Source organism: Phacochoerus africanus, chromosome 15, assembly GCF_016906955.1.
Source record: "Phacochoerus africanus isolate WHEZ1 chromosome 15, ROS_Pafr_v1, whole genome shotgun sequence".
Taxonomy (NCBI): domain Eukaryota; kingdom Metazoa; phylum Chordata; class Mammalia; order Artiodactyla; family Suidae; genus Phacochoerus; species Phacochoerus africanus.
This window is the reverse complement of record NC_062558.1, coordinates 134,075,127-134,082,665: the sequence shown is the minus strand read 5'-3', so window position 1 is coordinate 134,082,665 and position 7,539 is coordinate 134,075,127. Positions and strand designations below refer to the sequence as shown.

Below are 7,539 nucleotides of genomic sequence, written 5' to 3'. Positions count from 1 at the left end.
TTGTTGTTTTTAGGGGAGAAGTTGAGCTCCAGTCCTTCTATTCCGCCATTTAATCCTCTCTCCACTAGTCAGGTTCTTAACCAGCTGAGCCACAGTGGGAACTCTTTTTATCTTCTCATTCAGGCAACATATATTCATGAAGGTACCATGTCAGGGACTGTGACAGGCTGACCAGGTCCCACCATGTGGAGTTCATAGCCCGGAGAGTGAGGAAGAAAACCCAACAGGCTCTTCCCTCCCAGAGTGGCAGGGGCAGCATGGGGGTGGGGAATGCAAGGAGCTGAGGGCGAGAGAAGAAGGGCCTCTGTCCCTGTTTGGCAGCTGTCAGAGCAGGCTGCCTGGAGGAAGCGATACCCAGGCTGAGATCTGAAGGACCAATGAGAGGGCTGAGCAGGTGGAATGGGAGGGAGGGGGTCAGGGATGGGGGAGCAGCTTCCGGGTCTGGAGGCTGGAAGAGAAGGTGAGGAGGGCAGAGTGAGGAGCCCGGTGGGATGCTGTGCTTGGGTCCTGGCCCTCCTCCCCGGCCTGGGAGATGGAAATAACTGATCCCTCCTCTGGCCACCATCCTGGCTGCTGACAGTCTCTCTCCCGGTGCCGATGGCCTCGGGCCTGGGGGAGGCTCTGGTGTGGAGCCTGGGATGTCAGAAGCCGGTAGCCAGAGAGGGCCCTGGCTCTGGGACTGAAATCCCTGGGGTGTCCTGGAGACCACCTCGGCCAGAGCATCTGCAGCCTCTGGACAGGGCTGGGCCCTGCAGAGTCTGGAAAAAAACAGCACGCCTGGAAGGATGAAGGCGGCTGGAAATCTTGACAGGTTTCTGGGATGTACATTTGAGAACCCAGAGATGACACATGCCCTGCCTAATTTAAGGATGGTGGAGGCGGAAGGGAGAGGTCAGCCGGGCATGCCCGTAGGTCCAGGCGGGGGCAAGGGCCTCTGGCTGGCCGCCCCCCCACCCCGCCCGTAGTTTCCGGCGTAGAAGAGCGATGAGGTTTATTTCCCTTCTGACAACGCGTCGATTCGACTTGCCCACTCCGCTGGGCACCCCGGTGCAGATGAAAGAGGGCGATGCATCAAACATTAACGAGCTCTGCCCGGGAGGGGGTGTGCGGGCTGCAGGCGCTCTGCCCGGGGATCTGCCAGCCTCTCAGCCTCGCTGGCTGAGGACCAGACCGCGCAGGCGCAGACGCGGCCTGGAAAGCAGAGCGGGGTGGGGGGTGGGCAGAGGCCCTCTCCGTGCACACTCACCCCCACCCACACATGAAAGCCGGCCCCAGGGGTGCCGGAAACTGACCACAGATCAATATGCCTCCCTGATCAGCTGCCTCGTGCCAGTGAGGTAAGCGTGTCCTGATGCGCGCAGGTCCTTTTCTGCGCAGGAAGGAGCGGCTTTGACATCTTCCCCCTCCTCGGCATCTCTCTGAAGCTCCAGGCCTGCTGCGTGCCAGGCAGCGGGGAGGGGGGGTAAGCGTCTATTTCATCCTCCACAGCCTTCAGGGAGCTGCCAGCAGTTCGGACTGGACGTGGTGATGCCTGCTGACCCTGGGCGTGATGCTGGGTCAGCTCGGAGGGTCCCCGCTGCTGCTGTCAGCCGTGCAGCCCACGCGTCTCCTAGGGGCACCTCTGTGGCCAGGCGTCAGGAGGGCTCAGATCTGCTTCCCTGTGCCGCAGCTTCTGAAGGCCCCTCCACGAGCCTGTCTGCTGTGCCAGCTCCGGGAAGGAGGATTTGACGGGGGAGGCCACCCTCATGTGTGGGTTGGGTGCTGTGAGAGCATATGGGGAGGGGGCCACTGGCCATAAATCTTGGAGGGGGGCAGCAGCCAACTGGGGTGGGGTGGGGGTGTGGTGGGACCGGCCTGGCAGGCAGGGCTGGGAGAAAGAACAGCCAGGCGATGGGCCCAGAGCACATCTCAGCTTTGCAGTATTTGACTGACAGCTGTCAGGCGGAGCACCTTCAAAAGCCTGGGAAAGAGTTGCCAGCATCTGGCAGGTACCACGGGGCTTTAAGGCCAGGAGGTCAGGGGCGGGAGGGAGGGAGGTCTGAGCCAGGTCCCAGCCCTCCGACCTTCGACCTTCGTCAGGCTGGAGCTGGGAGGTCAGAGGATTCTGATGGATTCCCTGGGGAGCTGTTCACAGTCTCAGTAGGAGCGTAGATCTTCCTAATTGGGCGTGTGGCCCAGGCGACCCGAGACTGGGTTTCCCTATTGTGGGATTGTGTTGGGTAAAGAATCACAGTGCCTCCTGGGTGCCAGGCCTTTTGCTTGTCTCCTCTCATGCCATCATCATGTCCATGAGCTCCCTGAGCCCCGAGACCAGGAATCTGGAACGGGTCTGACTAGCTCTGCCCATGACACCACGTGGTTCTCTTGTGCCTGTGACCACGCCCAGCTCTGCACTTTGCACCCAGTAGGTGCCCAGAACTCTTAGTGTGAACCCTCCCCCTCCTTCCCTCCTCGAAGCTTCTCTTTCCTCCACCTTCTGGACACACTCAGTTCAGCACACACCTGTTGAAGCCTCACCTGTGCACCCGGCTGTGCCCTCCTCTGCAGGGCAGCCCTGCCCTGTGGCCGCATTTTCCACCCCCAGGGTGTGGCCACGTGGTGAGTTCTTGCTAACACAACGTGAGTGGAAGTGACACGTGCCCTTAGCTAATATGGTTAAAAAATGGGTGTTCTGGGAGCAGGGGAGGGAGCCGCTCGGTGGGGAGTGTGAGTTCTGCAAGGTGAAAACATTCTAGAGACCTGCTGTATAGTGATATGCATGCAGTCAGCCCTCTCGGACTGGACACCTGAGAATGGTCCCCATGGTACATTTTATTCTGTGTATTTTTACCATAATGAGAACAAACCCCCCAAACCGGATGTGCAGTCTCTGTAGACAAGACTCCAAGGGTGGATGGATGGAGGTTGGGTCCCTGAATGAGCCTGTGGAAGGGCGCCTGGCCAGGAACATCAACGTGAGTGTGACATGAGTTAGACATTCATTGTTCCTGTTTAGATCACCGAGATCCTGGGCTCATCTGTGACAGCAGTTCGCATTGCCTTGACTAATCAAGCTTCGGAGGTGAAGACCAAAGGCCCCCTGCCCTCGGGAGTTTGCAGGACACGGGGAGATGGCAAACATAGAGGCTGTAATCCAAGGTGGGTGAGCCCCTTCAGAGCACAGGGAAGGACGCGGGGGAGCCAGAGGTGGGAGGTCTCATGCGGATCAGGGACCAATTCAGGGGGCCCGAGGCCAGGGAGAGGACTTCTCAGAGCTGCTAAGGGAGAGGACAGGCCGTTCAGGGAGGGACACATGTTGGAGCAAAGGCATGAGCGCTGAAGTCCAGGCGATGGGGCTGGGGGGGGGGGCCAGGCTGTGCAAGCCCAGAGAGAGTGGGCTTGTTTTGTAGGTGATGGGAGCCACAGAAGGTGAGCGGGAGAGCATGATGGGTACACGGTGCCTCGGGCAGGCCCCTGGAGTTGCCATGGAGAGGCCGCCTGGAGCAGGAGATGTTAGATGTGGGAGACCAGGAGCAAGGTGGGGATGGAGGGGAGAAGTTTAAGAGGATGGACTCCCAGGACCCGAGACAGAAGAGGGGCAGTGTGGTGGTGGGAGCGGTGTGGAAGGCCTCCCTCCCCTCTTGCAGTCTGTGCCCTGGATGTGGGGGGAGGCCCCTTTCGTGGAGATGGGGAGCCCCGGGAAGGAAGCGGAGTGAGACAATCCTGGTGCCTTGACCCCAAGGTGGACAGTGGCCCTTCCCATGATCTGTGGCCGAGTCCTGAGCATCGGCCCCCAGACTGTCCTTCTCTCTGTAGGGTCTGGAGTTTATCACTGCCAGGGGTACCGGAGGGCCACCCCAGAATGCCTGTAGCAGCCCCATCCCCGCACCTCCAATCCCATTGGTAAGGGGGCTCCTTCCTGAAGCTGATGGGGGTTTGGGGTGAGGGTGATTCCCGTCTGAATGTGGGGGACCACAAGGTAAAGCAAAGTCAGGGCAGGAGCCCATGCACTCAGAGCTTCCATAGTTTTTGTGTTGCTTTGAAAAAAAAATCTATAGAATTTGCTTTGCTTTTCAGCATTTATGAGAAAGCTACCTTGCAATTAGGTTTCAGAGAAACCTCTCTCACAGCTCTGCGTCGCACTCACCACCTGTGGGGACGGGGTCCAGGCTGGGGCAGGCTTGCATCATGGCAGGGGTGGTGAGACACAGGACTCTGGGGGCCGCTGTGCCAGGGGCTTAGACCTAGAGGTCAAGAGCCAGGCAAGACAGGCATCTTTAGGGGGCAGAGGGGCCTCTTCTGGAGCGTGAACCCTTAGCGGCGGATGTGCCCCCTGGCAGGGCTCAGTCGTGGTCCCCTGACCCTCTCGCCCGGGCCTCTTTGTTCATCAGCAACCATGCAGACCAGAGGCCTCAGCCGCAGGGATGGGAAGTGGAATCCATCTGTCCTCCCAGGAAGCACAGGTGCAGCACAGGGCAGGAAAGAAGGTGAAGAAGGCTTTAGACTGAAAGAACTGTCTCGATCGCAGCCCGCCTTCTTCCCAGACCCCTTCTTCCCCCAGTGCCCCAGGCTGGGGCAACAGCCCCCACCCCACGCCACCGCACATGCCTGAAACCTGAAGTCAACCCCGCCCCTCCGCCCTCCCCACGCCCACAGCCAGGGACATGGCCCGCGGATGCCAACCCGGAAGCGCTCTCGGAGCCTGTTGCATCCTTTCCTTCCCCCAGCAGCCCACCCCTGGGCTGCGGAAATCTCTGAACTAGTCACCCGCATCCAGTCTTTCCTTTCTCCCCGCTCCCCAGGGGATGGTCCTGAAACCCACGCGGGCCTGGCCATCACGCTGGCGCTGGAAAACTTCCCTTGACCCCTAGTGTCTGCCAGACAAATTGTAATATTCCTGGGTGTCCCAGGTGTCCCAGGCCCATGAGCGACCCTCTGTGTTTTCACGTGTTGCTCTTCCTGCCGGGATGCCCTGCCCTCTCCATCTTTGTGTCTGAGAGGGTGAATCAGCTGGCTTGGCAATGATTAGGGCAGCGACGCCAGAGTAGATGACCTCTTTGCGTGTGAGCGACGTGGCAGCATATGCCATTTGGTAAGGGGTTTGCTAGGTGAGTACGTGTGAGTGTGTGTGATGTGTACCCCTTTCCATGCCCAGCCTGGCTCCTGGCAGTGTCCTGTGGCAGAACAAGCTTCCTTCTGAGCCCCGATTAGGCTGCAGCCCCTGGAAGGGGCCCCCATTCCTCCTTGAACATCTAACCTGCAAGCTGGGCCCATGCCTGAGCCCTGGCTTACTGCAGGACATCTAGTCGCACCAGTGGCACCACCCAGTGTGAGCCTTTGAGAAACACGTTCCTAAGTACAGCTTCGTGGACCTGCTGGGCTGGCAGGTGCGGGAATTTGAGCGATTGCAATTTGCACAGGTCGACCCTCAGACAAGCACGCCACCAATTATTTCTTGGTGAGCAGCTGCATCAGTCTTTTGTAGCATAATGACAGGGAGTTCGGGAAGTGAGCTTCTGTGATGGCTTTGGCTGGGGAGCTTTTTCAGCTGCCTCTGTCTTTGCCAGCCACTGTCACTCATTGGGTACAGAAGAGATCTCAGCCAGCTTCCTGGGGCCTGTTTGCGGCCAAGCTGCAGCTCTTCTGGCGGGGCTGCTCCATGCCAGGCACCTGGCCTCATCTCATCCTCACCACAGCACTGAGAGGTAGATGCTTTCGCCCCGGGAAAGACAGGGACCTTAAAAATGAGCAAGGGGGCCTCCCAGGGGCTCGTGGCACAGCTGGAATTTCAAACCTGTGTGTGTCTGATTCCCAGACTCTTCCCCTTCTGCTGCTGTGTGTGTCCCTGAGGAGTCAGAGATGAATGCCTTTTACACCCAGTTCTTGTCTCTCCAAGTTCATCCCCAGCCACTGTTCCGCAGACCCCCTGTGTTCTATGTACATCGAGCTTACGTCCAAGGAGATGCTGTGTCCCTTATGTCACGTGGGCAGCCACCACTTTCTGGAGTCTTATTCTGTGCCCGAACGTGGCAGACTGCCACAATGGCCGTGGACTCTTCCCCCCGCCCCCCCAGACTCACACCTCCTTGCCATACTACTTGGGGAGCCCTCTCGTTCTTACCCTAGACTTGGCTGTGAACTTGCTTTGGAGAATGTAACATCTGCAAATATGCCTCAGGTAGAAACTTGAGAAGCTTTGCCCACTGGGCTGATCCTCTCTTGCTCTTCCTGGAGCTCTGCCTCCTTGTGAGGAAGCCCGGTCCAGCCTTCTGGATGCTGAAACACCCCTGGCCCATTTGCATCTGCTGCCTTGTTAACATTCTGTCAACTGCCAGACGTGTGAGTGAGTCATTCTGGATCATCCGGCCCCCAGCCCACCACCGGCTGGGCACAGACACACAAGAAAGAGCCCAGAGCACCGGAACCATCCAACTGACCCACAGAATCCTCTGCTAAATAAACACGTGTTGATTTAAAATGCTAAATTTTAGGGTGGTTTGTTATGCAGCAAGACCTAACTGATACAAGACGTTGTGTTTTAGTGGCGTAACAAACCACGGCAAACTTAACTGATTAAAACAACCACTTTCTCAAGCTTGTGGATATGAATTAGGGATCTGGACAGGGTGTGGCAGGAATGATATGTCTCTGTTCTCTGATGTCTGGGGCCTCAGCCAGGAAGACCCAAGGGCTGATGACCTGGAGTATTGAATATAGGGTCTGGAATTGTCTGGAGGTGAATTCACTCGCTTGTGTTGTGGATGCTGTGTGTTAGCTGGCATCTCCACTGGGGTTGCTTGTTGGAGCAGCTGCTCGTGGCCTTTCCGTGTGGCCCGAGCTCCCCACAGTGTGGGGGCTTCCAGGTGGCTGGGCTTTAATGGAGGCCCAGGTTTCAAAGGCGAGGATGCCTGCTAACAATGGGGAGGGGGATTGCTTTTTAGGACCTGTCCCAGAAGTCACTTGGCATCACGTCTGCCCCTCCTGCCACTTTCGGGCCAATCACAAGTCTCTGCTCCCCCAGGTTCAAGGGAAGGGAATTTGACTCCACCTTGAGGGGCGAGTGGCAAGGTTGTAGATGAGTCCCTGGAGCAGGAAATGCACTGTGGTCTCGTTGGGAAAATAGAATCTGCCCCCCATCATCTCGCGCGCGGTTCCTACAAGAACCCAGTGAAGTGGCGCCTCTTATTATCCCCCTTTTTCAGATGAGAAAACTGAGGTTCGGACGGTTGGGCGTGTGGTCAGGAAGGTCGGAGCTGAGCCTGTCCGTTGCCCTGCCCTGCCTTTCCTGGGCTGCCTTTTGACTGGATCCCATGTCAGTCGACTTTCTGCTCCTCTCTCAGCTTTGCGCTTTGTCTGCGCTCCAATGGGTACCATCTAGCAAGCAGCTGTACTTCCCAGCATCCCACCCCATCCTCTTTGGGGGTCCCTGCTGTTTCCCCAGTGACCATTCAGAGGCCAGGGGTCTGTTTTTGTGGGGGAGGGGGAGGGACGTAAATCACATCTTGACCCATCACCACCCTCCTTCCTCACACCAAAACAGGTGAAGGTCTTTTAAATGCC

General features: G+C 57.9%; 1 long non-coding RNA gene across 1 annotated transcript; it reads left to right on the top strand.

Moving 5' to 3' along the window:
• Positions 1-1,974: 1,974 nt before the first annotated feature.
• LOC125116044 (uncharacterized) lies at positions 1,975-6,459 on the top strand. The gene is made up of 3 exons (XR_007132237.1): positions 1,975-3,138; positions 3,796-3,882; positions 4,371-6,459. It is a non-coding gene; the product is annotated as an uncharacterized LOC125116044 (long non-coding RNA).
• The last annotated feature ends 1,080 nt before the right edge of the window (positions 6,460-7,539 follow it).